Raw genomic sequence first — 15533 nt, forward strand, 5'->3', positions numbered from 1 at the left:
AACCCCTGGAAAAGAAAGCCGAGAGTATTCTCGGAGAACTAAGTAAGGTAATACAACATTTCGCAGGATTGCAGTTTCAGCTGGTAGAAATAAAACAAAAAATAGATAGCATAGAAAATCGACTAAATGCTGGTGGAGAACACGCAAACAGATTTGAGGTTTATAGTAGCAGGCCCGGTTAAGACTACTGCTAAACCCTACAACCAGCTGACTACGACCGAAGTAACAAAGTTGCAGGGGAAGGTACCGTTCCTAGACATGACACCACGTAATCAGTTTGATTGATTTGTGGGGTTTAACGTTCCAAAACCACCATATGATTATGAGAGACGCCGTAGTAGAGGGCTCCGGAAATTTCTACCACCTGGGGTTCTTTAACGTGCACCCAAATCTGAGCACACGGGCCTACAAATTTTCCGCCTCCATCGGAAATGCAGCCGCCGCTGCCGGGATACGAACCCGCGACCTGCGGGTTAGACGTAATCAATATAAAATTTGGCAAAGGAACTGTCGTGGGTATCACCAGAAACGGGGTAACTTACAACAGCAGTTCCTCAACGGAAAGGAGGCGCCAAACGTCATCGCCTTACAGGAAACTGGAGGAATCGCTACATTGTCGAATTACAAACCTTATGGTACCCCTGATTAAAAACGTCCGTAACAAACCTCATGCGAAGAAATCTCACGGTGATTGAACGTGATACAGAAGTCTGTGATGTCGATCATGTTCTTGTTGAGTTAGTTCCATCACGAACAGTGGTGGCAGTCTATCCAAATTAAATGTCTATATCGACCCTAGACAAAAAAAACAAATTTAGGTCACCTTTCAGAAAAACTATCAGCATTACAAAAAAACCAAGCACTTCTTATAGTAAGAGATCTCTGTGATGAATGCAGCGTGGAGTTATGACAAAGAAAACATTTAAGGTAGAAATGTCTGGGTCGACGCCCAACAGGATGGCCTTACGTTATTAAACAACCCCCTTTTCCAACTAGGATTGGAAACAGCGTATCCAAAGTCACGTCTCCTGACCTCACGTTTACTAAGAATATCATGAAACCTTACTGGCTCAACACACAAGAACATATGGGCAGTGACCACTACAGACTTGAGACCACGTTTAAAGTGGGTCTACGTAAAAGAAGAGGCAAAGAATTAAGGGTGGTTGAATGGGATTGTTTTAGAAAAAATTTGAGAGAAGGAAGCATGTGATGTCATCGAAGGTTTAGATCAAAGGCTAGGGAACCTTGGGGAAAATATTCAAATGACAACTACGACCTTACAAAAAACAGAAGGACTAGAAAGAACAGACAGTAAGCTTCTACATATGTGGGAGGCAAAAAGGAGCCTAGAAGAATGGTGGAAAACGCAAAAACACAACAAGCGCCTTAGAAAAAGGATAGCCACCCTAAGTAAAGATATTGAGAATTACGCGGAGCAACTATGCAGACAACAATTTGAAGAAAATTGTGATGCAATAGAAAAAGAAATAGGTTTCTCCAAAACATAGAACCTGTTAAGATGTCTGATGGACTCTGAAGTGAGCAACAGAGCACAACAACAGAACTTTATTAGACTTGTACATACATACCAATGTACAAAGGACGAACAGATTGAAGAAATCAGACAGAGATAAATTGGGGGTACAACCAAAGAGCATTTAAGCTCGTACCAAGGTAAAGAAAATTATTCTCTAGACCAACCTATATTAGAGGCCAAGGTACGCTCGGAACTAATGAAACGGAGCACAACATCCGCCCCGGGCCCAGATGGGATCACGAATAAAACGCTCAGGAATTTTGACGACGAATCTGTAACTGCCCTCACGGAATATAGGAACAAGTGTTGGGAAAAAGGTGAGATACCCAAGCGATGGAAAACGGCAACTATCATAATGATTCCCAAGCCAAGCAAAAACTGAGATCTTGATAACCTTAGCCCTACTTCCCTCACATTCTGCATAAGAAAGTTATTGGAGCATGTCATCCTCACTCGCATGTCAGCTTATATGGAAGACAATGAGCTCTTTCCTCACACGATGGTAGGCTTTAGGGCAGAACTGTCCACACAGGACAATATGTTTAAGAATAAACACCAAATAGTTGATTCGGGTCTCGATACACACGATACGAAGGCCATAGTTGGCTTAGATCTTCAAAAGGCATTCGATAATACATCACGTAAAGCTATACTTGCCAATCTTCAAGCGTTAGGAGTAGGAAAAAGAGCATACGATTATATAAAACACTTTTTGCTGACCGGACTGCAAGAATAATACTAGTCGAAGCAGAATCCCAATAGTGAAGCCTGACAGCAGAGGTACACTGCAAGACTCAGTTCTATCCCCCCCCTTTTTTTAACGTGGCCATGATAGGTGTCTCTTCTAGACTGAAGAAAATTCCAGGACTCCACCATAGCCTCTATGCTGATGACGTTACCTTATGGATAGCAGAGGGCAGTGACGGATACATAGAGGAATCTTTACAAACCGCAGTGAATATTGAAGAAGAATATGCCTCCCATGCAGGATTACAATGCTCACCGGAAAAATCAGAACTTCTTTTCTACAACACGACATGTGGGGCTCGGAAAAGTATCCAGGAAAAACCAAACTATAAAGTCAATGTTGGAAAAAAGCAAATACCTACAGTCAAAACCACAAGAATTCAGGCACTCTGAATCAGCTCGAACGGGCATAAAGGAGATACGATTAGATGACTTGAAAGCAAAGTGCAGCAAATTATGCGTCTACTTAAACAAATTGCAAACTGGCACTATGCTATGAAGGAAAATATGATAAAAATGGTACATGCTTTTGTGATTAGCCGTATTGCATATGTGATTCCGTACCTTAGACTGCAAGTGGCCGAGAAAGAAAGGATTAACAGAATCGTTAAACGAGTTTTTAAACAGGTGATCGGACTTCTAATAACTACCCCTAATGAGAAATTACTTCAATGAGGGCTTCGCAACACTTCAGATGAGTTTATAAAAGCTCAGAAAATCGCACAATATGAACGACTAGCTCATAGCATAACAGACAGAGCCATACTAGAGGAACTGGGTATAAACTACGCAAATCACTTTGGCGCCAAAAAGGAAATTCATTATAAAATCTGGAAATGTTTAGTAACATTACCGATACCAAAAAACATGCACCCCGCCAACTATCACAAGGCAAGCAGAGCTGAAAGAGTGAGACATATACATAACAGCGTGAAATGTTTACCGGAAACAACATACGTAGACGCGGCCAAATACAAAGGCAATGACAACATCACTTTAGCAGTAGAGGGCTACAAAGAAAATGATAAGGTCAGCGGCTCGGTGAGAACAAGCTTTGCAGAAGAGGCGGAGGAAGCAGCTATTGCAATGGCCACAGCATCCACCTCGACTTCACTAATTGTTAGCGACTCGCAGACGGCTGTGAGAAACTTTGCACGAGGGTGAATATCCCAAATGGTTTTAAGAATATTGACTGGATGCAAAGACCAACGAACAATAGATATAGTCTGGGCAGCCGCTCACTCCTCCCTCCTTACCCGGCAATGAGGCCGCACACCAGCAACGCCAACTAAATTTCAAGGCCGAAAGGCTGCCGCAGTGACGTCAGAGGTTGGGGGCCCAGTTGTCCAACTGAGCATGCTAAGTAAGACTTTTTTTCCACATCTTTTATTCGGCCCAATCAAGCCGCAGCAGCTGTGAGAGCAGGAGCGTTGGTTTTCCTAAAAAGTGAACGAAACGCAGGCTTGCCGCCGCGTTTGCGGCGTAACTAGGCCCCCACCCTCTGACGTCACTGCGGCAGCTTTTCGGCCTTGAAATTTAGTCGGCGTTGACACCAGGCAGCTGGAGGACTCACAGACCAAGTCTCTTGATTGCCCTGGTTGAGCTGGGAGGACGATGAGAGATTTGAGCGTATGACCCCTTACAGAGACGTTACGCAGTATTACGGGCTAAAAAAGAAAATTTATCCACCCACACACTCGTCAATGAACAAAGGACAGGCGGTGGCGTGGTGCCTACTCCGCACCCATACGTTTCCTAGTCCGGTAACAATGAACCGCTGCGTGCCAGAACTTCACTCGGACAAGTGTAAATTTTGCAACAGCAGGGTGGATTTGAGCCACACTTAATCGACATGCCTACAGGCGCCCATGAGAGGTGAATTCCAAGACGGGAGTGGATGAAATACCGCACTCCTGAGCTCTGACTCATTATTACAAGTCTGCCTAATAATGCAGGCCGAAGACGCCGCCAAGGCCCATTGAATCGTGGCCGTCGTCTAGATTTGGTCTCCCCCCAATCCTCTCGCACTTGAAAGGGGAGGAGGATCTTTCTAATATAAATAAAGTTCATTATCATCTCTTTTCATGACCACTGAAGCTTGGTCATCTAATTTGATGCCATGTCTGTAGATTCAGGGAGACGTGATGAGCACTGGAAGCTATCAGACGCGTCTGTACCGAGCTCCGGTGTTTTCTGATGTTTCAGTAGAAAGACGTGCCGTTGGCTCAAGATTTATTGTACGAATGGTATCTGCAAGTCATACCGGTCAAGAGGATATCCCTGTCTGATAGATATTGGTCACCATTTTCAAGTTAGCTTTGCATCTATTCACGCCACGCCTACAAGCCCCAGCTCTGGAGGCCTAGGCCTAGCGACGCTGTACCGGACGCCGCTGTCGCGGCCACCGGGACACCAGCCGACATAGAAATCGAGGTTGGCGGCGTCGAAATCTCTCTGGAAGAATGGTCAGATGATTCCTGGACACCATCTGAAGGTTTCTGAGATCAGGCGAAACGTCACTAGGCACTGAAGCAACAAGCCCAAATGAACGACAGGCAAGCAAAAAAGGAACACCCTCCCCCCTACTAAAATAATGGCAGCATATCCACGGAGTGAATGATGGAGAGTGGAGCGAAGCCTTCGTCCGTTCATTCGCTCTTGCTTCCGTCCGTCCATGCGTCCGTCTGTGAGACCGTTCATGCGTCCATCTGCCCGTCCGTGCGTGCGTCTGTGCATGCATTTGTCCCTGCGTTCGTCCATGCACCCGCCCCGGCGTCCGTTCATGCGTCCATCCATGCATTTGCCTGTGTGTCCTTTCGTCCACCTATTCAACACTCCAAGTACCCCCATCTCGCATCTCTTCATCATATATTCCTCATATTGAAGCACCGCCATTCAGCGGACATTCCAAGGACTGAACGAGAGGAGGCACACGCACACTTTACAACGGCTTGCGCTTCGTGTCTACTTCCCACCTTTAACCACCTCGAGTTCATGGTATATACTAGTTCACTGTATTCATGGTACTGCGGCCCAACGCTCGCTAAATCTTTCTAGAACCAAGGAGGTTACGCCCAGCGAGTATAACGTAGCAACCTTTTCTTGTCAGATAGTGCTCAATGTACATGCCAATGGCTTCAAAGGTGGAATGAGAGACACGAGAATTTGGCTTTTAGTTAACGCGCACACTGCGAAGTTTTTATTGTTCCACATGGCACAGAAGAAATCTCCCACCGGCACCACCTTAGAGGTCGAAATGCAAGACTGGTTACACATTACGTATACCACTGCTACTACGAGGCACAAAAGGGTGCCGCTTTAAGGAGCTTCGCCCCTAAAAACAAAATAATAAGCGCATGCAATTCAGGATTTGCTGCGTCTGTTTGCTACAACGTTACTAGATTACCTCAGTTTGCAAATTCCGCCGGGATGCGGCGGCGAGACGCGGCCCCCTTCGTTTCCCGCTCTCTAGGTCAAATGGCGTCGGAAGCGCCACCTAGAGAGCGGGAAACGAAGGGGGCCGCGTTTCGCCGCCGCATCCCGGCGGAGTTTGCAAACTGAGGTAATCTAGTATTTGACCGGTCGCCGCATCGTAACGGAGCCTTCGCGCAATGGTAAACGGAATTTACGCGGTTAATTTTGTGTAATGGGAGTTATTTCCCGAGAGGGTGAGCGAAGGTTATTACGAGTGTGCAAGTAAATCACCTGTTGAGCCGCTAAGGCGATGCCACACGGCAGAGACGTGAGCGCGATGCCCGAATCTTGCGGGACTTCTATTCATACAGCTCTTTTGCGTTCCTGTTCTTTAAAATTCGATTCCCTATGTAAAAAAAAAACCATTGACAGTGGGCCACAGCATTAAGTATAAATGTATCCGATCTCGGTATAGCCCCTCGCCACAGTTGAAGGCGCACCTCGTCAGCGGGAGGCTTGAAAAAATGTCTCTTTTCGGCTGCGGATTTCGTCGAATCGTGCCCACTTCGGCAACCAGTCACAAAGCAGCGAGGCATGTTTTCTCACATTCAAGAACCGTCACATGACACATGTGAGCTGTGTAGCTCACAGGGAAAGCGATGACTGAGTTGAAGACATTAAAAAACACCCGGCACCATGCAGATCACGCCAACGCTGACAGCGTCGGTGCCACGCCGGGCACCACGTTGATCGCTACCGTATTAAGTTGCAGCCAGAGCACACACTACGCGAGTTACGTCGAAATAAATCTTGCTGGGAATCAGTGACAGTGATGACTACGAAGCACACTTGAAAGTAACAAAGCAGCACCCGGCATAAGAACACAACTGCAGTAACTCCGCCGGCGTGGGTCCGGGCACCGCCGAGAGGGGGCGCGCTTGCGGCTTTTTGACCGGTACAGGGAAGGGTGACACTCGCGGCGCCGCAGTTTGCAAACTGAAAAAAAAAGTACCTAGTAACGTCGGCTTGCTAGGCTACGCATTGGAAGACTCGAATTTGCTGTGCCTACTCGCTAGGCTATGTGTCCTGGCGCTACCATCAGATCTCGTAAACTGCATTGCCGGGTGCCAATGTAGCGTTGGCACGCGCGCACGCTGTGCACAGCGACGCTACGTTAGCAAAATGTGAGCACTCTATTGTCTGACGCCAGGCGCAACTAGCGTCCGTCGACGCGGCCAGACGGCAACCGGGGCGCAACGCGACATGTTGCAATTCGCGCTGATGCGTTACGCAGGCAACACTGCCTATCTATCTTTTCGTGACAAACGGACGCCGGAGGCACTGAAATGGGCATGTGTCAAAGCAACGTAGCGCGGCGCGCGCCTGCGAGTATATGGCAGGACCGGCGACTGGTGTGGCAACGCTGGCGTGATGCGACCAAATGAACGCCGGCGAGCACGCGCACCGCGTCACGTCGAAACGTATTGGCGCCTTGACTGTGGCATGTAGTCATGTTCTCACATGACACGCATCTCATGATTATCATGTTTGCACCAGTCACATACTTTCGTCATCCATTGATGTCACGTAATACTGTGAAGCTAGCGAAATGGCCGCAAGTGGATCAAGAGTGTGGATTGTAGTCATGTTGTAGTCATTGTAGTCATGAGTGTGGATTGTAGTCAACTAAACGGAAACAAAGCGTTAAAATTGACAATCAGCTATCAGAACCACTTGATGTTTATTCTGGTGTACCTCAGGGATCGGTTCTTGCACCTCTGCTGTTTTTAATGTTTATTAACGACATCCACTTTTCCGTTGAGAACACTATTCAGATGCGTCTGTTTGCCGACGACTGTGTCGTGTACACAGTCGTGCGCAATTCAGACGACCAAACTAAACTTAACAATTCACTTCAGGCAATTTATTCCTGGTGCAATACTTGGGGCATGAAACTAAACACATCAAAAACGCATTGCATTTCTTTTACAAATAAGAAAACCCCCCTTAACTATACATATAGGATTGGAAACTCAATTATCGAAAAATGCAATCAAGTAAAATACCTAGGCATTACACTCACGCCGAACCTTAACTGGGAACCACACATTTTGGCCATGTGTCAGAAAGCGGAAAAGAAGTTATCTTTCTTGAGAAGAAAACTGCGCAATGCACCACCACATATTAAAATAAATGCCTACAAAACACTAATTAGACCATGTTTAGAGTACGCCGATCTCATCTGGAGTCCACATCAAAAGTACCTGATTAGTAAAATAGAACGAATACAAAAATTGGCAGTAAGGTTCGTATATTCAGAATTCGCGAGGCAGTCCAGTACCGCAGATTTACTCGCGAGGGCAAACTTAAAACGACTTTTTCAACGCAGAATAATGTCACGATTAAAATTCCTTTACCAATTATATCATGGTCATTTCCACATATCACGCTCTCATTACCTGCAAGATCCGCCTAAACAATCATTCCGACTAAATCATTCTAAAACAATACGCCAACCCTTAAGTCGTGTAAACGCTCACAAACATTCACTTTTTCCGTCGGCTATCTCCCTCTGGAACAGCCTACCCAATGACATTGTTTGTTGTAGTACGATTGACTCTTTCATCAACCGCATACAGTGTATTGAATTTGCACCATGATTTTTTTGTTCATTTTTTTTTCTCTGGCAATGTATGTATTTCGATGTATCTGTGTACCCACTCCTGCTTGGGCCGTGAAGGGCCTGCAGTATATTCAAATAAAAAAAAATGTTGTTACATGACACGCATGTCGTGAATATCATGTTTGGATGTGTCACTTACCCATGTCGTTCGTTCCGTTCCCGTTGCGTAATACCGAGTTTGGCACACGTGAACCTAGCGAAATCACCGCCAGCGCATCATGAGTGTGTCGTGTAGTCATGTTGTTACATGACACGCATCTCATGATAATCATGTTTGCAGCAGTGACATACCTAAGCCATTCATTCACGTACCGTAATACCAAATTTGGTATATGTGACGCCAGCGAAACAACCGCGAGCCAAGTTTGGTACACGTGAATCTCCCACCGGTACCACCTTTCAGGTCAAAACGTAGGACTGGTTACACACTACGACTACGATTACGACTACGAGGGACGAACGGGTGCCGCTATAAGGAGCTTCACCCCTAAATACTATGGACCATATCTCTGAAGGGAAGCCGGATGGGATGCGAAGCAGCAATGGTGCGCACCGTGTTGACCCGGTTGAAACGGCCATTGACGCGCGTGCTAGAAGAACGGTTTGAAGCGAAACTCGGTGTAGCGTTTACTCGAGTTAACATTTATTTGACACGAGAAGACACGAGAGGCGGCACGCGTTGAAGACGCTTGTGCTCAGCTTCCTTGTCTCGCGTCTCGTCGGTGTTACCCAGGCGCCATCTTAATTTTCGAATGCTATCGGCGTTCTTGATCAATTTCTAGGTGGCTTCATCTTGACTCGCACCTCGTCGATGTTACTGGTCTACCACTGCCGACGCTTGCCTACGGCTCCCTTGGTTCTCACCTTGTCGGTGATGACGTCACCATTCGCAAACGAGATCGGCTTCGCTAACCATGGCAATACCGTCGACAGCTGGAAAGGTAAGCGCACACAAGTGAGAAGTATACCGCGACGGCGTCGCTCGTGTCAGCGTGATTGCGCGGCAAAAGCAGCGGCGCACTTTCCACATCGCCGGCGCCGCGAGTTCCCGAGTCGCGCACCCACCATCTCGGGGCTTCTCACCGAAAGATGCAGAGAGGTGGCGCGGGTGAGATGATGCCCACGTGAGGAATGGGCTCGAGCGTTGCGAGCTGTGGATGGAGTGAAGTGAGACAGAGCTGATACGCGGCAAGCACGCGACAGGCGAGGGAAAGAGACGTCACCATGCACTGCTAGGAGGGTGTGAGCTACTTGGCACCGCGCCAACACCTGCGGCGAGGGAAGCGGTGCCGACGGAGGGAGAGCGTTACACAGGCTAGTCAAAGAGCTTTTGTTTGCATCTAAAATGACATGATCAACAAATCATTGTTTTTGTCCACTTCGCGCGGTAAAAGGTTTATGAATTAAAGAGCGCAAAGCCGCCATACGCACTCCTCAGCCTTGATGACGTCGGCACGTAGTATCTCCTTGAGCTGCGTGGCATCGAGCTCGTAGAAGCTTTCCGTCTTGGATATTTGGTCGAAGTTGTGGGTGATGTAGCGGAACAGCTGCTTCTCTTCATTCGGCATGTTGAGGCGCTTCGCAGCAATCCAGGCGGGCAGGCTTCGCTCCATGGGCTCTTTATCGAACACTTTCTGCGCATTACAAAATGTAGCAGACATTTCTCAAATCCGGAGTGTTTTTTTATCTATCTATCTATCTATCTATCTATCTATCTATCTATCTATCTATCTATCTATCTATCTATCTATCTATCTATCTATCTATCTATCTATCTATCTATCTATCTATCTATCTACCTATCTATCTATCTATCTATCTATCTACCTATCTATCTATCTATCTATCTATCTATCTATCTATCTATCTATCTATCTATCTATCTATCTATCTATCTATCTATCTATCTATCTATCTATCTATCTATCTATCGTCATTCACAACCCGAGTATTTTATAGAATATAAGTAGTTGCGGCTGAAGACTACCGGTCACATTTGGCAACATGGCAATCGGTATCACTAAACGGGAGTATGCTGCCTCCAAACATTCAACAAATGAGTCTACCAGTAACAACGCTGCCTCGCCATTACTGCTGTGTGCAACGCTAACAATATGCCGGGGAGCTGAACGGGAGCCAATGGGCACCACAGATCATTCGGTTCTACTTTGCCCGCTACCGAATTAGGAGGCCAGAGGAAAGAAAAAAAAAACAGAGTTGAGCAGTGGGATATTACGGCTACAACAATCCGTCAATGAATACACAGAGAAGCTCAACAAACTGACCACAGGGTGCATTTTTCATGCCTGTCACCTTGGTTCAAGTTAAAAATCGGCATCACACTTCAGACACTGACAGCGCCCGTTCAAACCATAGGCAATGATCGCATGAATCTCACCGCATATGAAGCTGTTCTTGTTTATTTCACTATGATTTCATTGTTTAAGCTCTGAAACGGTGAAATCACCTGCCAAAGTTCCTCATACTGTAACCCTTAGTTTTTCTCGGTGGCAACACATGTAATGCTTTGTAAATGGAACGGATGATGACCTATATCTGTGGAAGTGAGTCTAGTGACATTTTATGCTTTTTGTGTATGAACTCCACGCTTGCGCATAATGTGCTACGCCACTATAGACAGTAGCAAGCATCGGGGAACATTAGACACCCATGCTTTTATTATTAGCTCCTCGCAAAGCTTTCTTATCGACTTTCAGTTAATCAAAAAGCAACCCTCCGTCAGGCAAACGCCACTGTGACAAAATGATCTTCTGCAGATTACTGGCATCAGCTATTTGGTATCAGCCTTGCAGACGACGCACGAGCGCCCCGATCAAGAAATCGCGAACGACACACGCCTTTGAAATGACCCAGGTGTCCAGGACAACAAGTGCTTCGCGATTGTCGTTTCCAAGTTCCCATTACATATTAAACAATGCGAATACAGCCAAAACCGAGCCGTATAGCAACTTCGAATGCAGCCGCGGCATTCGTTAGCGCGAGAGGCGACACAGCGGCATCTCTACTCCACTTTCGGTGCCTCGTGGTGAAACGCCGCACTTAAAGGCCGCTTGCGAGTAGAGAGGGCGAGGGCGACATTTGGCACGAGACGTGATAATCATGATTATCATAATTGTAATGCATGCGCAGCGGGGTGTAGACGACACCGCCAACGCCGGATTTGCGAGTAGGTACGACTATAAAACATTCCTCATTTAAAACAATTGGCACAAGATTAGCAGGTGGTAATACTGATAGTATGCAAGACAAAATAAGCAGCAACAGGCAAGAGCAGTTGAAATAGAAGATTGAATTATGAGAATACAATGAAATAAAAAGCAAAATGCGAGATGCTGTATAAAAAGCAATACAACGCTGTCAAATACAGTATAGAAATATTATAAAATAAAAAACAACAACAAAAAGGACAATTCAAGTAAGAATAGAAAAAATGGCAGATCCCACGTACAGTGGGAATCGATAATATGCGAAGAAGGAATGAAGAAGGTAGAAAGGTCACTTTGAAATCAGCAAAACGTGATGAGTAGCACGTAAATTATGCCGTACATGACTTACATGTCTTGATTATGATGTTTGGACGTGTAATTTACCGTCATCGTCAATTCACGTCACGGGATACCAAATTCGGTATAAGCGGAGCTAGCGAAACGACCACAAGGGCGCTATGAGCGTAGCATTTAGGCATGTTTTACATGACACCAACGTTGCATGACACGCGCATGTCATGATTAGCATGTTTAGACATGTCATTTACCTTCATCGTCTATTCACATCACGTACATCATACCAAACTTCGTATATGTGGAGCTAGCGAGACGGCCGCGAATGCATCATGAGTGTGGTACCTTGTCATGTTCTTACATAACATGCATGTCATTATTATTATGTTTGAACCAGTCATATACCTTCGTCATTCATTGACGTCATGTAACACCAGATTTGGTATATGTGAAGCTAGCGAAATGACTGTGAGTGCACTATGAGCGTAGCATGCAGGCATTTTTTATATGACATGCATGTCATGATTAGCATGTTTGGATGTGTCATTTACCTTCGTCATTTTTATGGGTCACGTAATACCAACTTCGATATTTGTGAAACTAGCGATACGACCGCGAGCGCATCATGAGCGTGTCTTCTAGTCAGTTCTTATATGACACGGATCTTGTGATTATCATGTTTGCATCAGTCATCTACCTTCGCCATCCCTTCACGTCCCGTAAAACTAAATTTGGTATATGGGAAGCTAGCGGAACAACCGCGAGCGCACCATGAGCATGGGGTGTAGTCATGACTCATGACTTACATGACATACAAGTCATGATTTCCACGTTAGAGTCTATTGATGTTCACAATGCTGTCATGTCATACTATACCAATTTCGCTATATGTCATGTGAACGAAACCATCGAAAGAGCAGCAAGAGCTTGAAATATAAATAATGTCATTCATGACATGCATGTCAGGATTTTCATGTTATGACTAGCCAGTTATGCTAGTCATGCAGTCGTGTTATATCATACCAATTTTGGTATCGGTACCATTATCGAAGCACCAAGGAGAACTTGATGTCCTAGGCGGCTAGATAGATAGCTAGATATATAAATGCGCTCAATGTCGCCGAAGTTCACTAAGAAATACTTCGCATTTAAAATGAAAACGACTTATACAGCAAGCAAATAAACACAAATAAAGGGAGTGCATGCAAGTGAAAATAAATCATATAGATCTTTCAGTCGCGATATATATTGTTTAAAGCACTAAAATACAGGGCATAGGAAAGGCCAATGAAGGTATTTGTGGCACTACGCGTCCACCCGATTAGAAGTGGGTACTCCTGACATCTCTCTATCCGATCATGCATCCACGCAAAGCACATGTTGAAAGCTATAGCGCTCGCTACAATTCTTAGTTGAAAGCACAGAACCAGAAAGCCCGAGAAATAAATTAGCTACCACAAGACATGTGCTATCACTGCCCGTTTTCGCCTGTCGATATATTAACCAAACCTTCTTGTGCTTCTCCTTTGTTCTAATAAAAAACTCGAATAGTGATGCAGATTTTTGCACCGTAAACCAATGTGTCTCCGCTATAAAAATTGTTGAACGAATTTTGGGGACTATATTTGCAAACAAAAACATTGTAATAATGTTTACGAAGCAGCACCACGAGCTTACTTCACAAAAGTTCTATTTGGTAAGTACATTATTCGATTTGTCGGCCGGCAAAACTAGTTATTTCTCCCGTGTCATGATTGGCTGACATTTAGAGCGTGGTGTACTCGTGTATTCTTACCCAGCAGTTTCTTTGCTTTTCACTTACATGAACGTGGGTATCGCTAAAGCTTTGTGGAGGAAGAACCACCGGTCACGAAGAATGCTCTGCGTGTATCAAGACAACCATAGTGTTTGATACAATAATACCTAGAGAGAGAAATCTGGCTCTGAGATTATGTACCTCTATGGAACCTGTAGGAAGTACAGACTTTGGATTCTATTGCGTTAACTGGCGAAGTGCCTACAAACATTTTTCTGCAGTTGCAGTTTCGTTTTTTGCGCAGCGTAAGTAGTGGAGCGTGGTGCAAAGCACCGATGAAGTGCCTTTGTTATTGAAAGAGGCTAAAGGTAGCTAGGTTTCCTGATTTGCTCTGAAGTTCGAGCTTTACAAGTTTTATTTGGCAGTTTAAGCGAAGCGTTGCCCACTCACCGCTGCGTATAGACGTAGTGTCTCATGCTAGTGGAAAATATTGCATCGAATGGGCGCTTTTTCATAATTGCTTCCAGCCAAAACTACCTTAAAGTGATTGCAAAACGACAATGAAGCTAATTAGATGGAGGATCACGCTCGTCCGACTAAACCCAACGAGAGATGCGTTGGGGGCAGACCACTCAGACAGACGCACTTTCCATAACAGGATGCGAAACTTAAGTATTTCTCACCTATTACCGCATCGCTAGTTCTATAAATAGATGATGCGTGTTTTCGAAAAAACAAGCCTGTTTCTTTCCCAATTTTGTAAAAAAAATATTCATTATATCGTGATGTCAAATCTCGAACCTAATGGCAGAGCAGTGAACACCCTGATAATTAAATTTGTCTCAGTTTCACTTCTACTTTCTAGTCACAAAAAGATTTGCGATAAAGCTTGCACGCGAAAAGGGAGTAAGTTCCCATTATATCTCATATCACTTTATTTCCCACTCGACAAAAAAAAGTCACGAATATCAAGAAAGCGATCCATACGAAGCAGATTCTAAGCCTGTACTTCCCGTAATTCTCTTGGGGATGCGAGCGCCGCTGAAAAAGCGCGCGTAGACGCTAGCGCCAGATTCCTCTTAAGGTATTATTGTATGAAACCCTATAGAGACGAAAGCCTTAGGCTTGCCAACAAGCGCTAAATGTGAACCCCGGCGTTTCGCGCCAGTGGCGTCTGGTGTCCCGTGGCATTTAGGGTGAGTGGTGCAAAAAATTATAACGAAGTGATGCCACCTTATGACGTCATGAAATCGTCCGCTGAAATTCGAAATGCCACTTTGACTTCACATTGATGTCATATGACGCAACGTCACACTGTGGCGTACTCGCATCGCATCTTGGCTTTGTCAAATGTGGTTCTATTGAAAGGGCACTGCAAAAGCTGCTGAGCTGCCTCCAATATGCAAATCCAAAGCCATGTTAGTAGCAAAGAGCTTTCAAAGGATGGCGGGGCAGCATAAATAGATTGACTGAGATAAGAAAGAATATGGCTTTTGCCTTCGAATCTTCTTAAGTGAATGCGTGATCAACAACTGCAATTTTTTTCGTGTGCGTGATATTTTGCATCTCTGGCAGAGGTCCGCACAGGGACTCTTCCTTGTAACATAGCAGCAGTTAGTACCAAAGACATCAAGGAAATGTCGCTAGGCCTGCGTGGAACGTTCAGAACAGTCACAGTGAAAGCTGCAAGATTTTTTTAATGGTCTTTCAGCAACTGCTACAAGCACACTTTCCGGGTAAGCACTACGCCATAAACATCATAATTTTTGTGTAGTAGGCAGGCATTCATCATGCCATTCTTCATCATTCTTCGGAGAAGCATGCTGTCCGCTAAGTACTTGCAAAAGATCTTGTGCAATTTTTGGGGTGAAG

This window comes from Rhipicephalus microplus, chromosome 3, assembly GCF_043290135.1.
Source record: "Rhipicephalus microplus isolate Deutch F79 chromosome 3, USDA_Rmic, whole genome shotgun sequence".
Lineage (NCBI taxonomy): Eukaryota > Metazoa > Arthropoda > Arachnida > Ixodida > Ixodidae > Rhipicephalus > Rhipicephalus microplus.